The 18085-nt window shown below is 43.8% G+C and overlaps 1 protein-coding gene and 1 long non-coding RNA gene across 2 annotated transcripts in view; one reads left to right on the top strand and one right to left on the bottom strand.

Annotated features, from left to right (window-relative positions):
- Positions 1–18085, top strand: part of KSR2 (kinase suppressor of ras 2) — a 506187-nt gene that overhangs the window by 75819 nt on the left and 412283 nt on the right. The gene's annotated exons all lie outside the window — the stretch shown is intronic.
- On the bottom strand, positions 1876–16512 carry LOC129049245 (uncharacterized). The gene is made up of 3 exons (XR_008512180.1): positions 16300–16512; positions 4603–4760; positions 1876–2621 (listed from the first exon to the last, which is right to left on the bottom strand). It is a non-coding gene; the product is annotated as an uncharacterized LOC129049245 (long non-coding RNA).

Genomic DNA, 18085 nt, shown 5'->3' with positions numbered 1-18085 from the left:
TGAGCCTCACCGATTCTTTGGAGACTTGGGTCACTTTTTTTGAAAAGACATTTTTAGTCTATATATGGTCTCGCTGGGCACAGTGGCTCATGCCTGTAATCCCAGCACCACGGAGGCCAGGGTGGGAGGATAGCTTGAGCTCAGGAGTTTGAGACCAGCCTGGGCAACATGGCGAAACCCTATCTCTACCAAAAATACAAAACTTTAGCCGGACATGGTGGTATGCGCCTGTAGTCCCAGCTACTTAGGAGGCTGAAGTGGGAAGATGGCTTGAACCTGGGAGGTTAAGGCTGCAGTGAGTCATGATCACACCACTGCACTCCAGCCTGGGTGACAGAGTAAGACCCCGTCTCAAAAAAAAAAAAAATTACATAGGGTCTCATCCCAGTTTCCCCCTTCGTTTCATTAGTAATTCATTCATTTGGCTCAGCAAATAATTATTGAGTCCAGCTGGGTGCCTTGTCTTGTGCTGATTAGGACATGGGACAAGGCAACCACAGTCCTGCATTTGGAGTAGAGATGCAATACTATTTATAAAAATTCACTTTAAAAGCAACTTCTCATGAGATTGATTTTTTTTTTTTTTCACATAGCACAGATGTCCGCAAACTTTTCTTTAAAGAGCCATATAGTAAATATTTTAAGCTTTTTGGGTCATGCAGTCTCTGTGGCAACTACTTAGCTCTGCAGTTGGAGCACAAAAGCAGCCACAGATGATATATATGCATTAATGGTAGTGGCTGTGTTCCAATAAAACTTTATTTACAAAAATAGGCTGAGGGCCAGATTTGGCCTACTGGGCAGTAGTTTGCTGACTTTTGGTATATAGGAATTTCTGCCTTTTCCCTGAAGCCAGTATGGGAAAAAATGCTTTGAAAAGTCTGAAATTGGCCTATGAAGATGGAATCTTGAAAGGCTGGAGACAAAAAGAGGAGTTCTAAAAGAAAGAAATGGAAGAAGTGGAGATAATGTATTGTGAGAGCTTTTTGTTTGAGAGGCATAAGGACAAATGAGAAAGACAAAGATATTCCAATTGGTTTTTCTGTATGTATTTTTGTTTGTTTGTTTTCGAGACAGAGTCTTGCTCTTGTTGCCCAGACTGGAGTGCAGTGGCACGATCTCAGCTCACTGCAACCTTTGCCTCCCGGGTTCAAGTGATTCTCCTACCCTCAGCCTCCTGAATAGCTGGGATTACAGGTGCCCACCATCACGCCCAGCTAATTTCTTTTTGTATTTTTAGTAGAGACGGGGTTTCATCATGTTAGCCAGGCTGGTCTCGAACTCCTACCTTCAGGTGATCCACTTGCCTTGGCCTCCCAAAGCGCTAAGATTACAGGCGTGAGCCACCGCGCTGGGCCGTGTGTGGTTTTTTTTGAGACAGGGTCTCACTCTGTTACCCAGGCTGGAGTGCAGTGGCACGATCATGGCTCACTGCAGCCTCAACCTCCCGGGCTCAAGTGATCCTCCCACCACAGCCTCCCAAGTAGCTGGGACCACAGGTGTGCACCACCACGCCTAGCTAATGTTTTGTTTTGTTTTGTTTTTGTAGAGACAGAGTCTCCCTATGTTGCCCAGACTGGTCTTGAACTCCTGGGCTCAAGTGATCCTCTCTCCTTGGCCTCCCAAAGTGCTGGGTTGCAGGCATGGAGCCACCACACCCAGCCTAATTGTTTTGTTTTTGTTTGTTTGTTTGTTTGTTTGGTTTTCATCCCATGCTTCCTTCTGAGCAACTGATTTTTTAAAAAGTCATATTCGTTATAATAAAACATTTCATTTTTTAAAAAATTTAATATTTATTATAGAGATGGAGTCTCATTCTGTTGCCCAGGTTGGTCTTGAATTCCTGGGCTCAAACAATCCTCCCACCTTTGCCTCCCAAAGTCCTGGGATTCACAGGCATGAGCCACTACACCCACCTGTCTAATAAAACATTTCTTTTCTTTCTTTTTTTTTGAGATGGAGTCTCCCTCTTGTTGACCAGGCTGGAGTGCAGTGACACGATCTTGGCTCACTGTAACCTCTGCCTCCCAGGTTCAAGCAGTTCTCCTGCCTCAGCCTCCCAAGTAGCTGTGATTACAGGCATGCGCCACCACACCCGGTTAATTTTTTGTATTTTTAGTAGAGACAGGTTTCACCATGTTGGCCAGGCTGGTCTTGAACTCCTGACCTCATATGATCTGCCTGGCTTGGCCTCCCAAAGTGTTGGGATTACAGGCGTGAGCCACTGCACCCAGCCATAAGAAGACATTTCTAATAAAGGGGTTATTCTCTAGTAATTTGAACTAGAGGACAAAAAATTTGGGAATTTCACTTATTTTTTTTTGTCCCTGCTGCCCTCATTCTGCCATTGACCTCTTATGTGACCTTTGAATGATTTAATTTTTCTGAAGGGAGAGATGACAGTGATGAACCATGTAGCAAGGTGACCCCATGGTAATTCCTCATCAGCAAGGGAATCCAGCAGCCCTTCTCGGGAGAATATGGGATGTTGCAATATTCCACTCTGAGACTTCTTCTTCCCTTCTGCTGGAACCCGTCTCCTGACTCCCAGTCTAATGTTATTTCCATTACACCATCCAAGTGTGATGCAAGATATGGCAGAGAGATGTCCCACGGTGCATCTAAGTGGGAAGAAAAAATTTCTAGCTTATGGGTACATAAACAATGCAATAAATGGATCAAATGCAATCAAATGGACCTGCCAAACGCATAGGTCTTCCCATTAAGTAAATTGGGCATGGAAGCGTGGACAAATATGGTTCTTCTATGAAAAGTTCTTAGAACCTGCAAAAGGCTTTAACATAGAGAGGACCTTTAAATAGTGAGCTTATTTGAAAAGACTAGACTTCTAAGCAGTGTTTTCGGGAGAGCACTACTGTAGAATTCTAAGGTTGTTCCCTTTAGTCTGGAGCTCACAAGCTCCATTTGTTGAGGATGGTAAATATCAGAGAAGATTCACACCAAAGGTACTATCTGGTGCTCCGTGGACATGTGGCTGAGCTCTAAAGCCTGTGGACACCCCTAGAGGCACTGGAGATTGTACTGATCTTGGTATGAAGATCAAACTACTTACTAGCTTATGGGACCCAGTGTGACGTGGATGACTTTAGGTCCTTCAGAGCCTTAGATGTCAAAGACATAAGATAGGAAGAACAGTTCGAGACCTTTTCAAGGATGATCCAATACAGTGCTGTTCAAAATGCGGTCCCTGGACCAGCAGCATCAGCGTCACCTGGGAACTTGTTAGAAATGCAAAGTTGGATGGTTCCCCAGACCTACTGAGTCAGCAGCTATGGCAGGGAGTAGGGGTTGGGGGGATTCTAGCAATCTGTGTTTTCACAAGCCCTCTGGGGCTTTCTAATGCATGCTCAAGTTTGAGGACTCTTAGAGTAGAAGAGGGTGTTTCAACCTTGGCACTACTGATATTCGGGGGTGAATACCTCTCTGTTGTGGGATCTGTCCTGTGTATTGAAAGATGTTGAAGAGCAACTCTGGTCTCTACCCACTAGATTTTAGTAACAGCTCCCCATCTCCCAAGTTGTGACAACCAAATTATTTATAGACATTGCCAAAGTCCCCTGGAGGACAAAATCACTTATAGTTGAGAACTGCTGGTCTAGGATAAAGCAAATTCCTGACATTTGGCAAGTGCTGAATGAAGTGTTAACTTCCCTTATTTTCTTCTGCAGTCTCTCCATCTGAATTGAAGGGAAGGGTGGAAGAAAGCAAGTTACAAATGTTTTTTTACCTTTTCGAGTGTGCTGACACTATGGCCCCATGTCTCGTTATTTAAAAATAGTCACACTATTTCAACTTTCTAACAGAATTTTCCTTTGGGTTGAAACTAAACATGGAAAATCTCAGCCCTGGGACCTGTGTTAATTTTCCCCCAAGAGCTAAGAGGCTGCGAGTGAGGATTGTTGGTGGAAAGTTTGAGGTCTCTGTAACTGCAGAGCTTGCTGCTGTGATGTGGGGGCACGAGTTCCCTCCACTTCACCTTGGCTTCCCCTCCCATGAGAATTTCACAGCTGGTCCCCTCCACACCCGGCTGCTCGCCCTGCTAATAATAACCACAAGAGATCTGGTTTCCGTTGCTGGTGAACTGTCTCTCATGCTTGGATTTTCCTTCTATATGTGGCCTGAGTTGGGAGAGGCATCTGAGCTGCGGAAGGGGCACACCATCCTTGGAGTTAGATGACCTGGGTTCCAGTTCTACTTCCACCTGTAACTTGCATGGAAGATACTGGGCACATCATTCAAGTGCCTGATTGCACTTCCGTTTCCATACCTGTAAGGCAGACACTATAAGACCTGTGGGAGCATTCCTTTTTAAATACTGTGGTAAATTATATGTAATGTAATATTTACTATTTTAATCATTTTTGAGTTTACAGTTCAGTGGCATTAAGTGCATTCGCATTGTTGTGTAACCATCACCACTGTCCATCTCAAACTTTTTCATCACCCCAAAATGAAATTCACTAATTCCCTGACTTAATCAACTTGGGCTGCCATAACAAAATACCACAGACTGAATGGCTTAAGCAATAGGAATAAAATACAAATTTATTTTCCCATATATAGAAAAAAACGGAAATTTACTTCTTACTGTTCTGAAGGCTGGGAAGTCCAAGACCAGGTTGCCAGCATGGTCAGGTTCCAGGTTCTGGTAAGGGCTCTATTCTTGGCTTGCAGACGGCCACCTTCTTTCTGTGTCCTCACATGGTGGAGAGAGAGTAAGTTCTGGTTTCTTCCTCCTCCTAGAAGGACACTGATCTCATCATGGAGGCTTCATCCTCAGGTCTTCATCTAAAGCTAATCACTCCCTAGGCCCCCATCTCCAAATACCATCAAACTGGGAGTTAGGGATTCAATATATGGCTTTTGGGGAGACACATTCAGAACACTCCCCATCACTCCCACTCCTAATCTTTTGTCTCCTTTCTGTTGTGAATTTGGCAATTCTGGGCACCTCATGTAGGTGGAGTCAGAGTATTTGTCCTTTTGGAGAGCATACTTTTGATATAGTGGAACATTTATTTGTATATTTGAATACAAATATACAAATTTGTGTTTGTGTCTTTGAATATTCCCAGAAGCATTGTCCAGGGTTGAATCTGGCCTCCGATAGAGTGGTTGAAAGTGCCCTGGGTAAAAACTGAAGATCAAATATCTAAATGAAAACTGAAAAATGCTGGCAGTTTGATGGTTATTCTCAAAGGGTTTTGGGGCTGGAGAAAAGGCTACGCTTGGAAATATTGTTCCCAAGCATTAAGCCCTTCTTCAGGCAGGCACTGGGTGTGGAAGACACTCTGTTTGCCTATCCAAAGTCATCCTTGCTTCCTGAATCCAGTTTTCTTGCTCATCTGAGCAGCCTGCTCTTGAGACAAGGTTGCTCATGACTGGTCTAGGCCAGTGATGTTCCCTTTGCAATCACTGGTTGATCATAGACATGTGGCTACCCACTCCTGGCCAGTGAGATATGAGGGGTGGCCAGTGGAGGAGAGTTTTTTTTTTTTTTTTTTGCATGGAAGGAAACACTGGAGAAAATGGTCATTCTTCTGCTGATGCCCACATGGAAATGCCACAGCCATCTCAACCCCACCAGGGCCCTTGATACTGCTAATGAGCCACTGAGTGAAGCAACCCTGGCAGCCGCCATGCTGCTGGATTCTTGCTCTGTAACTAAACGATTCCTTTGTTGAAGCCACTTTTAGGAGGATTTTTAGTTCCCTAACACAGAACATCCTGTTGAAACACTGGATTCTCAGGACTGGTCAAGGGCCTGCTCTGCTCCATGTGGTTCCACCAGGCCTGGGTTTGCTGGATTTGACCTAGTTGGGTTTGCATGCAAACTTCACCTGAACGTCTCCCTCCTGGCCTGATTCCTAGTCTCTTGATGGAAAAGAAGTCAAGGGGCCAGGTGCAGTGACTCATGCCTGTAATCCCAGCACTTGGGAAGCCAAGGCAGGAGGATTGCTTGAGCCCAGGAGTTTAAGACCAGCCTGGGCAACATAGCAAGACCTTGTCTCTACAAAACAAAACAAAAGAAAACAAAAAAAAAAAATGAAAAAGAAGAAAAGAAAAAAAATCCGGCTGGGCATGATGACTCAGGCCTGTAATCTCAGTACTTTGGGAAGCTGAAGTAGAAGGATCACTTGAGCCCAGGAGTTCGAGACCAGCCTAGGCAACAGAGCAAGACTCCATTTCTACTAAAAATAAAAAATTTAGCCCGGTGTGGCAATGAGCACCTGTAGTCCCAACTACTGGGGAGGCTGAAGTGGGAGAATCGCTTGAGCCCAGGAGGTTGAGGCTGCAGCGAGCCATAATCACACCACTGCATTCCAGCCTTGGTGATAGAGTAAGACTCTGTCTCAAAAAAATGTAACAATGAAAAAAGAAGAAAAGGTATTCTCTCTCTTTCATAGGGGATGACTATTTTTTTAAATAAGCCAGGTAGCCGGGTGTGGTGGCTCACGCCTGTAATCCCAGCACTTTGGGAGGCCGAGGTGGGTGGATCATGAGGTCAGGAGATCGAGACCATCCTGGCTAACATGGTGAAACCCTGTCTCTACTAAAAAATACAAAAAATTAGCTGGGCATGGTGGCACGCGCCTGTAGTCCCAGCTACTCAGGAGGCTGAGGCAGGAGAATGGCGTGAACCCGGGAGGCGGAGCTTGCAGTGAGCAGAGATCGCGCCACTGCACTCCAGCCTGGGTGACAGAGTGAGACTCCGTCTCAAAAAAAAAAAAAAAAAAAAAAAGCCAGGTTATACATGCACATGAGATAAAATATACATAGCAAAAAAGAAACAGAAAAAGAAGGATGTAACAATTACATCTCAACATCTATATGTGTGTATGTATATTGTTATGTATAGATGTCATATAATAGACGTGTATATTATGAACATTTACATATGTGATTATATTATATATAATTATATGTATACTGTCATATGTCGCTAAATGACGGGATACGTTCTGAGAAATGCATTGGTAGGTGATTTCATTGTGTAAACATCAGGGAGTGTACTTACACAAGCGTAGATGGCATAGCCTGCTTCACATCTAGGCTATACGATAGAGCCTATTGCTCCCAGCCACAAACCTGCACAACATGTTACTGTACTGAATACTGTAGGCAATGGTAACACAATGGTATCTGTGTATCTAAACATAGCAAAGGCACAGGAAAAGTACAGTATTATAATTTTTTGGGACCACTATCATATATATGATTTGTCACTGATAGAAACATCGTTATGGGGTACATGACTGTATGTCTATGTAAATTATGTATATGAAATATATACTACATATATTTATAGGTATATACCTGTATAACTACATATATTTATAGGTATATAAACATACATATATAATATATATAAAATATATATTTATATATACCTATACGTATTATTTTTACCTATACAAATATTATATATACACATATATACATACATATAATATATATATGTATATTTTTATTTTAGGTTCCAGATACATGTGCAGAATGTGCAGGTTTTTTTTTTTTTTTTGAGACGGAGTCTCACTCTGTTGCCCAGGCTGGAGTGCAGTGGCACAATCTCGGCTCACTGCAGCCTCTGCCTCCCAGATTCATGCCATTCTCCTGCCTCAGCCTCCCGAGTAGCTGGGGCTACAGGCGTCTGCCACCCCGTCGGCTAATTTTTTTGGTATTTTTAGTAGAGACGAGGTTTCACCATGTTAGCCAGGATGGTCTCAATCTCCTGACCTTGTGATCCACCTGCCTTGGCCTCCCAAATTGCTGGGATTACAGGCGTGAGCCACCGCGCCCGGCCAGGTTTGTTACATAGGTATATGTGTGTCATGGTGGTTTGCTGCACCTGTCAACCTGTCATCTAGGTTTTAAGCCCCACATGCATTAGGTATTTGTCCTAATGCTCTCCCTCCCCTTACCCCGTGCCCCCGTGTTGTTCCCCTCCCTGTGTTCAATACATATGTATGTATTATATATATATAATTACATATAATACACATATATAATTATAGGTATATAAGCATGCATATATATGTATATATTACATATGTGTTTATACACACCTATAAATATATGCATATTATAAAAAAACAGACACATACTTTTCCCCAGAGATAACCCCAGCAGGATGGTACAGTGGCTAGCAGCCTGGGTTCTCAGCTAGACCTGATTCATTTTCTGGCTTCACCTTTCCTGGCCGTGTGGGTAAACTGCCTAGCCTCTCTGTGTCAGTTTCCTTATCTGCAAAATGTGATAAGTGAGCATGAACCATACTTTACAGGGTTATTGTGTGGATTAAATGAGATGTGCATGGAAAGTGCTTGGCATCATGCCCTCTATGTAGAAAGCACTCAATAAATAGGGGCAATAGTGACTCCTAAGATCTCTATTGGAAATACCTGGATTCCAGGTCCAGCCATGTCACTCTCAGCTGTGGAACCCTAGAGGGGTCACTTAGCCTCTCAGAGCCTCTCAGAAGCCTCTCAGAGCTTCATCATCCACATGCAACAGGGCTGTTGTGAGTGTCCCCCGGGCAGTGGAAACTGAGGCCCGGGTGGGTGAAGTAACGTATCCAAGGATATTTGGCTTGGATCCATGCTCCCTCCTCTGGGCAGGAGCATCCTCTGGTGTTACCTGCTCCGTGTTGGGTGGGGAAGACAGAAAGGTGTTAGTTCTGTGCAGTTTTCCTACACGGCAGGTGCTATGGTTGTTTCTAATCCATTTGTTGCTGGTGAGGTTTAAAGTAAAGAGGAGCGGAGCAGATGGTAGAGAAGAAGGAAACAGAGACGGCTGGTGAATCCTAGTGCCTCCTTCTCCAAAGTGGGTTTTATGGAGGTCTCAGCAGTGCAGCACTTAGACTCTACATCACTTCTTTCCACTTGCTATGCCACAGCCACAGAGGTCAAAGGACATCTAATTTGAGTTTGTAATGCTCTTGCTAGATTGCTTTTCATAAAGGTGTAACAACTTGCACATCCACCAGAATTAGAAGATTGTGTGTTTCTTTGGTCTCAAGGCAGTGTTTTTGGCATCTCTTCTGAGTATCAACTTTTGGTGGAAACTTAATATATGGAGCTTGCTGGTCATCAGGATTCCAAGATGCTTCTCCCCCTGGCTGCTACAAGCAAGAGAACTTTAGAAATTTCCCTGTCAGAAGACTGTGTTCAGTTCTAGTGAGAGCTGGCATGGTGGAGGATTTTGCCTCTCTGATGCAGAGCTGAAAAGGTTCATGCCAACTTGAGTATATGTCACAGAGAACATTGTGCTGAGACCTGGCAAGGTCTCATTCTCATTCTCATGTCTCTTTTTCTCTCTTCCTTTTGCTTGTGTTGTTTTGCTCTGGGATTGGGAATTGTGCCGAGATGTAATCTGCAGGAGGGGCGCTACCATTTAGAGGCGGGAGCAGGGAGCACACCTTCAGCCTGGGTGAGTTCAGAGTTTGAGGTCCTGAAGACATGGAGGAGGCCCTTCATTGTCTGGAGACTCTGTTTTTCTATTTGTAAGATGGACACAGTGACATTGGCCAGACCCATTTCTCACTAGGTTGCTTTGCAGGACAAATGGCATTATTTTCCTGTTTTATCAGATAATGTCACTCTCTGTTTAAAAAACTTCTGAAGCTCCCCACGGCATAGGAATGAAATTCATCTGCTTTCCATGACTGTAGTAGGTTCTACTTGACCCAGACCCTGTCTCTGCTTCTTTGACCTCATTTCCTTTTTTTTTTTTTTTTTGAGATGGAGACTTGCTCTATCGCCCAGGCTGGAGTGCAGTGGTGCGATCTTGGCTCACTGCCACCTTCCCCTCACGGGTTCAAGCAGTTCTCCTGCCTCAGCCTCCCAAGTAGCTGGGATTACAGACCCCTGCCACCACACCTGGCTAATTTTTGTATTTTTAGTAGAGACGGAGTTTTATTCCTTTTTATCTCCCTTTTGCCCATAATATTCCAGCTCTCAATTCCTGAAACATACCAAGTGCTTTCCCACCTCAGGGCCTTTGCACACCTTTCTGTGCCTGGCTGCCTGATCCCCTCTGTAGGGAGACTTTCTTTGGTTGGTCCGGGTAATAAACTGTCCTTCCCTGTTACATGCTCTGAGCTCTTTGCTGCAACCATAGCACTTATCAAATAGAAGTTCCATGGGGGCAGGGACCAAGCCTATCTTGTACATAATTTTATCTCAGGATTTAGCACAATGGTTGACACTTACAGGAAATCAACTTTTCATCATCTACTATGTGCCAGGCACTGTGAGAGGCATTTTAGAAACATTATCTTATCTGATTCTACTATGTGTTTGGTTACAAACTATTTTTATTATTAATAACTAATTATAATTTGTATCACTTGGATGTAACAGTTCTGCATGGCCTGATATGCCTGATGTGATGTAATTGGCTTTTAAGATGATAGTCAATCCCAGTTTCCTTATGTTTTTAATATATGGTGCTAGGTGGGTACCAGGAGTGAAATACTTTTATTTGACAGATTGATAGATAGCTGAATGGATGGATGGTTGAAGGGATGAATGGATGGATAGATGAATGGAAGGAGGGAGGGAGAGATGGATGGATGGGTGGTTGGATGAATGGATGAATGGTTGGCTGTATGGTTGGATTGAATGGATGGTTGCTTGGATGTATGGTTGGATTGAATGGATGGTTGCATGCATGAATAATTGGATGGATGGATTGTTGGATGGATGAATGGATGGGTGGATGGATGGATGCCTGCATGGATAATTGGATGGATGGATTGTTGGATGGATGGATGAATAAGTGAATGATGGATGGATGAACAAGTGAATAGATGGGTGGATGAATAAATGAATAGATGGATGGATGGATTGTTGGATGGATGGATGGATGGATGAATGGATGGATGGATGGATGGCTGGTTAGGTGGGTGGTTGGATGGATGGATGCTTGCATGGATGGTTGGATGGATGGATTGTTGGATGGTTGGATGAATAAATGGATAGATGGATTGTTGGATGGATGGATGGATGGATGGATGGATGGATGGATGGATGGATTGTTGGATGGATGAATGGCTAGATGGCTAGATGTATGGATGTATGATTGCATGGATGAGTAGATGGATGGATGGATGGAAGAATGGTTAGTTCTCAGATCCCTGTAACCATAAAATTCCAGGGTTAAAAGAAACCTCAAGGTTCATGCAGTTCAACATTCCTATGCAAATGTGACTCATCTCTGCTCAGGTGGAAGCCAGTGTGGGTGTGTTTGTGTGTGTAGATGGTAGTTGAATGGCAATTTGGAAATGGGAAGTTATGAGTGCTTGTCAAGGCCTGGCTTATATGCCACCTCCTCCAGAGAGCTTTCTCAGATTGTCTCTCCCAGAAGTCATCTCCCTGTCCTTTGAACACTTGGCCTGTGCGACTACTATGGTGTCTATTGCCCCCTGCAGTCTGCTGAGGGAGCTGTGAACGTCCTTGTCTGCTCCACTGGACTTTGAGCCCCTTGAGAGCCTTGTTGGAAAGTGCAAGGTACTTTCCTCTTAGAGTGGTGTGTCCTTCTGTAACTGCCATGGCATTTCCATCCTGAGACTTATAGTTGCTTTTGAGATTTCAGGGAAATGTATGTCCTTCTGTAAATATGCGCAGGACACTCCAACATCTCTTTGGAGCAGCCCTGAATAGGAGGACTTTGGTACTGGGTGTGGGGCCCTAAGCCATTCAGTCTTCTGTTCTCTCTTCTCACAACCTCGAGAAATATTAATATTAATTGGGCAAAGGTGCACTGAGTCACTAACAGACCCTGCTGGACTTCAATTCTCAACCTTAGCCCATGGCTCTGTCTCTTCCCAACTCAGATGGTCACCATGGCTTGTGGAAAGACAGCAGCTTTGGAACCAGACAGGCTGGGGTCAGCTCTGCTGTTGTCCAGCCGGCATTGTGCAAGGCAAGTCAGCTGACCTCCGTTTCCTCATTTGTAAAATGAGGATAATGTGGCCAACGTTATAGGTTCATAAGAATTTCATAAAAAGAATTCAAGATATACAAAAATAACCTGAGCAAAATGGGGAATGTTGTTGTCACTTTCTAGCTGTTGAGATTCTTGGGAGAAATGATACAGCGGGGGTTGTAGCACAGACTTGGTGGGACAGTCACCATGCTTACAAGGGTTACATAGTGAAAAGGATCTTTCTGGAAAGAATTGCTTTTCACTTCTGTCTGCTGACAACACCTCATCTCTAGGTAGGAGCAGCTGGTTGGAGTGGCCGGTCTGTAGTGTTTCTGTCTCTTTCTCACCAAGCCCCCTCTGTACCCCCAAACAAACCAAAACAAACACTAACAAAAAGTAACCCAAAGTTGAGACCATGAATCTGAACCCTGGACCAATTAGGCATTTGTGGTTGTTGCTTACGGAAAAGGCCTTCATTCTTGCACATCATTCATTCATTCATTTATTCATGAATCCATTCCATAGTTTTAATTATTCCGGGGAAACTCATCATGTTCATTGTTGGGAGGATGCAAAGATGACAAAAACAAGGCCCCTGCCCTTGAGATACTTGAAATCTGGTATAGGTCGAATATCCTAATTAGAATGCTCCAAAATCTGCCCTGGGTGATAGAGCGAGACTCTGCCATAAAAAAATAAAAATAAAAAAGCCAGGCATGGTGGCTCATGCCTGTAACCCCAGCACTTTGGGAGGCCGAGGCAGGCAGATCACTTGAGATCAGGGGTTGGAGACCAGCCTGGCCAACATCGTGAATCCCCGTCTCTACTAAAAATACAAAAAAGTTAGCTGGGTGTGGTGGTGTGCACCTGTAATCCCAGCTACTTGGGAGGCTGAGGTGGGAGAATCACTTGAGCCTGGGAGGTGGAGGTTTCACATCTCAGAAAAAAAAAAAAAAGAATCTGGCAAAATTCTGTCATAAGATAATATGAAGGAGGGGTTAGTGGATATTTACGGCTTCCTCCTGCAGGTTTTCTGGGTCGTCCTCGGCCTAGGGTAAATTTCATGGCCAGCATTCTCTGCCTTGTTTTCCATCCCTCCCAGCCCAGGTCTGCCTCATAACTTGCCTCATTTTCTTCAGGAGCCTGTATTTTCCATTAGGACAGTTCTGAATATAATAGAGTTAAATTGTCTCTTTGCAGGGGGGGGGTCTTGGGGTGCTTTTTCCTAAGAGATCTGCTAAAAAAATTGTCTGCAGATTTAGAAGAAACTCCCCATGAGACGATGGCTATATTCTGTGTCTGCACCATCTAGTACAAGAGCCACTGGCTACAAGCTGCTATTGAGCATTTGAAAGATAGTTGGTGTGATCAAGGAACTGAATTTTTACTTTTATATAATTATATTTTGGTTTTAGAAATTAATATTTAATTTATTAAAGCAAAAAATTCGTTCTATTTATTCCTATGCTTTCACACAGTATTGTTCTATTCATATAAATCTTTTTTGTTTGTTTGTTTGTTTTTTGAGATGGAGTTTTGCTCTTGTTGCCCAGGCTGGAGTGCAGTGGCACAACCTCAGCTCACTGCAACCTCCGCCTTCCAGGTTCAAGCGATTCTCCTGCCTCAGCCTCCCAAGTAGCTGGGATTACAGGCACACATCACCATGCCTGGCTAATTTTGTATTTTTAGTAGAGACGGGGTTTTGCCATGTTGGTCAGGCTGGTCTCGAACTCCTGACTTCAGGTGATCTGCCTGCCTTGGCCTCCCAAAGTGCTGGGATTACAGGCGTGAGCCACCGTGCCCAGACCTATTCATATAAATCTAACAAAATCTGGCAATCAGGTATAAGGAGATTTTGTATAATGTGTGCTCCCAATTACAATGTTGGTTAATTAAACATCTTCAAAAAATTTAAACTGCATTTATAAATTTGATATACAGTTTTTTTTTTCTTTTTTGTTTTTGAGGCAAGGTCTCGCTCTGGCGCCCAGGCTGGAGTGCAGTGGCGCAATCACGGCTCACTGCAGCCTCCACCTCTTGGGCTCAAGCAATATTCCGACCTCAGCCTCCTGAATAGCTGGGACTACAGGTGTGTGCCACCACACCTGGCTAATTATTTTTTATTTTTTGTAGAGAGTAGGTTTTGCCACGTTGCCCAGGCGGATATACAGGATTTTTAAAAACTACTCTTTAATTGTTGACAGACAAGCCTTGTCAACTACTTATGTAACCCATAAGCCTGAAAAATTAAACTTATAAATATGCCTAGCCTTAAGTTGCTTTCTATTAATAATATTGCACATAAATTGAATAGAATTTCAATTTAAAATACATGTCTAAATTAGTTATTCAGTTATGCATTTCAAATTAGACTTAGAAAGGTGAACTCTAATTGGCTAAATTGTATAACGTTAAAAGAATATAAAATAAAATACCCAAAATGTATGATCTCTTTAATTCAGTATTAATATCATGGGATTATTTATCTGAAATATACCTATAATTCATTCTGGATCTTCCTAGAACTTAAAGATGCTACCCCATTAAGAACACTGGGTTATGTCACATGATTCTAGGGTTAAATTCCAACGAATTTTTTTTTCCAGGCAGTAGGAGGGGAGTTGAATTCCCTGATTGCTTGAGGTCACATAACGACCAGTGATTTCGGTGGGCGTGTTGTCTGGATTTTTTATCCACGACCCTGATAGGATGCATGTTGATTCACTATGCATCTACGGCCCTTGTTTGTTCACTATGTTGATTGTTTACGTAACTTTAGTTAATTCCAGTGTGACCGTAAATAGCCATATGTGGTAAGTTGCCTCACTGTTGGGAGGAGTTCCTCTCTGCAGCTCTAAATGTAACAGCCTCTGTGACCAAAGTGGGAAGCTGCTTAGCAATTGCTGCAGTGAGACCTGCTTTCAGGGCATGTGTATTTTATCCCAGATTCATCTGCTCTTACCTCAAGTCTGGGATCTTAACTCTGCTTGCTTCTTAGTTCAGCCATAGCTAACAAGGCAATGTATTGCTTACAGTAGACCCAGCAGCATGTCTCTCTGGCTGCTACTTGGTGTTCAGCTCTCAGTACCCCCAGCAGTGCAGGGGCCACAGGTATGGAAGTCTCAGAACTTCTGCCTACCTCCTCCTAGCCTTGCCTCCCCTAGTACAGCACCTGCCACCAATTTTTATTTTATTTTTAACAACATCATCTATTTTTTGTCACTTGCAGGAGGTCCCATGGTTCAAAATGTGGGTGCTGAGGGTGGGTCCCCACCCTGCAAGCTGATATTTCTCTGTCCAGCTTGGCCCCTGGTGAATGATTAAGAGGAGGCAGGTAGTGTGTGTGTTATGTGGGGTGGTGACCAGTGGGAGGGAATTTAGGCGGATTGGCTTTGCCCTGCAAAAGCCAGCCCTGGATGAAAGCGTGTGTTATTATTGATTTACTTTTCATGAAGGGCTCTTTGGTTCCAAAAAGGCTGGGAGTGATTAGTGCAAGTTAAGTTTGCCTAAATTCTTGCATGGTGGTTTAAGTTAAGTTTGCCTGAATTCTTATTTTGCCCCTTGCTTCTCTTCCTTCTTTTTGGGATTCTTGGTCTTGCATACCCAACTCAAAGCTGCCCTCTCCACATCTCAGCCCCTCAAGACTCATTCATTTAATCAGATCACCCAATGGGAACTGTGATATTTACAACAAATGAAGAACCTATCTCTCATAGGGCCAGGCGGCAAAGCCCCATGCAGTGGTTCTGAAGTCTGCCTCTGTCTGAGCTATCTGGGGACCTTGTTGACAAGAAAAGAGAAGCCCCTCTCCCCAGGAGTGCCTGATTCCGTAGGCTTGGGTTGGGGCTGAAGCTGGGGCTCGGCATGTGTATTTTTAACAAGCTCCCCAGGTGATCTTGCTACAAGCTTAAGTTTGACAGCTTTGAACTGTGCTATGGAAATAAGGAAGGGGACAGGCTTGGGGGCAGCCTCCCTCCTTGTGTTTTATCCATGTGACCTTAGGCAAATTCCATTGTTACTCTGTGCTTCTTTTTCTCATCTCCGAAATGGGAATAATATGGTTCTTAGCCCTTAGAGTGCATATGACAATTAGATAATATTCATAAAGAACATAGTAAGTGCTCAATAAGACTTAGCTATGATTGTGATTATGCATATATTGTATAATAATTTATCAGTAACCGTATTATTAACACAAAGCAGTAGGCACAGGGCTAGCATATAAAAACTATCAACAAATGTCAGTTTTATTATTATAAATATATAATACAGGTTGAGTATCCCTAATCCAAAATTTAAAATCTAAAATGTCCCATAATCGGAAACTTTTTTTTTGAGATGAAGTCTTACTTTGTCGCCCAGGCTGGAGTGCAGTGGTGCAATCTTGGCTCACTCCACCTCTGCTTCCCGAGCTCAAGCGATTCTCCTGCCTCTATCTCCCAGGTAGCTGGGATTACAGGCTCCCACCACCATGCCTGGCTTGTTTTTGTATTTTTAGTAGAGACGGGGTTTCACCATGTTGGCCAGGCTGGTCTCGAACTCCTGACCTCAAGTGATCCACCTGCCTCGGCCTCCCAATAATCGGAAACTTTTGAGCACTGGCATGACATCACAAGTGGAAAATTCCACACATAAAAAACACAAACTTTGTTTAAGGCAACACATTAAAAATATTGTACAAAATTACCTCCAGGCTATGTGTATAAGGTGTATACGAAATATAAATGAATTTTGTGTTTAAACCTGGGTCCCATCCCCAAGATATCTCATGATGTATAATGCAAAGATTTCAAAACCTGAAAAAAATCTGAAATCTGAGACATGTCTGATCCCAAGTATTTCGGATAAGGGATACTCAACCTGTGTATGTTGTATAATATAAATATTGTTTTATATATATATAAATATATATTTCAAATTATATTATTTATTATATATGAATTATCACATGGGAGATCTATGACTACAACTATGATGACATTATACAGTATACATATATAGTATAAATATGACATAATGTATTATTGTATAAATGTTAAAATTATAAGGATCGTGTAAGGAAGTTATTACTACTGGACCTGCTGTCTAGTAAGTGCTTATTAAATATATAAACCCTTTTTTCTATTGTTTGTAATATCCATCAGCAGTAATAACGTAGAGAAAAGGAAAAACCATCAGCAATAGTGAGACAGCGGACAGGGGCTCTTCCTTCCTGCAGAGGCAGCTGCCTGTGTTCCAGCATTCGGCGGGACTGCCCTAGACTCTTGGGTCCCTCTGCCTGGTCTCAGGGATCCCGTTCTCACTGGGATCCAGGGCTGGGGAGAGAAGGAAGGGCGCCTCTCCCAGGCCTCCAGCCCTCCCTCAGCAGGGGATTTTCCTGTGGATGCAAATTGGCCGGTTACTTGAGACGTTCTCCAGTCAAATAATTCTCTCCCCCGTCAGGTGGGCCGCCAAGCGCCAGGGATGTTATGACAATGGTCGCCCTGGCAACGGCGGGAAGGCGTCGGGGCTGCTGGCTGTGGCTGCAGCGATTTCATTACCCGCACGGGGTCTGATCACCCGAGAACCTTAACACAACTAGGGACCCGGTCCTGCAGGTGCACTGTGCCCGCTTGGAAAAGGACTTGGGATTTATTTTTAGTGGCCTGGCGTTTAACCACCAAGGATGTTGGTTTATTGAAAGACCAAGAAAAATGTATTGAGCACCGACTGTATGCCAGGCACGGATCTGAACGCTGGGGAAATGACAGGCAAAGCCCGTGCTCTCTTGAGCTGACATGATGGGTGTGTGGTGGCGGGGGGGGGGGGGGGGGGGAGGCGTAACCATGGAAACCAATAAACAGGATGATTTGTGAGATAGCAAAGTGCCACCAAGGAAAGAAAGCAGGGCGGCGTGATGGTGGCATTGAGAGGGGCTCGGGCAGAGGTGACACCTGAAAAAACGGAAAGGGCTGTTTATGCCTAAAGCTGACAGAAGAGCTCTGGCCGGTGGGACAAGGAAGCTCAAAGGCTGGAGCTCTTTGCTGCTCATCTGTACCTTTAGGGAGAAGGCAGCGATTATGGGGTGCTGACGGGCACTCCTGAGGGACACAGAGGGCTCTAGAGCCTGCCTCTTTATGTATGTGACCGTAAGGCC

The sequence above is a fragment of the Pongo abelii genome, chromosome 10 (assembly GCF_028885655.2).
Source record: "Pongo abelii isolate AG06213 chromosome 10, NHGRI_mPonAbe1-v2.0_pri, whole genome shotgun sequence".
Lineage (NCBI taxonomy): Eukaryota > Metazoa > Chordata > Mammalia > Primates > Hominidae > Pongo > Pongo abelii.
This window is presented reverse-complemented; position numbering and strand designations above follow the sequence as displayed.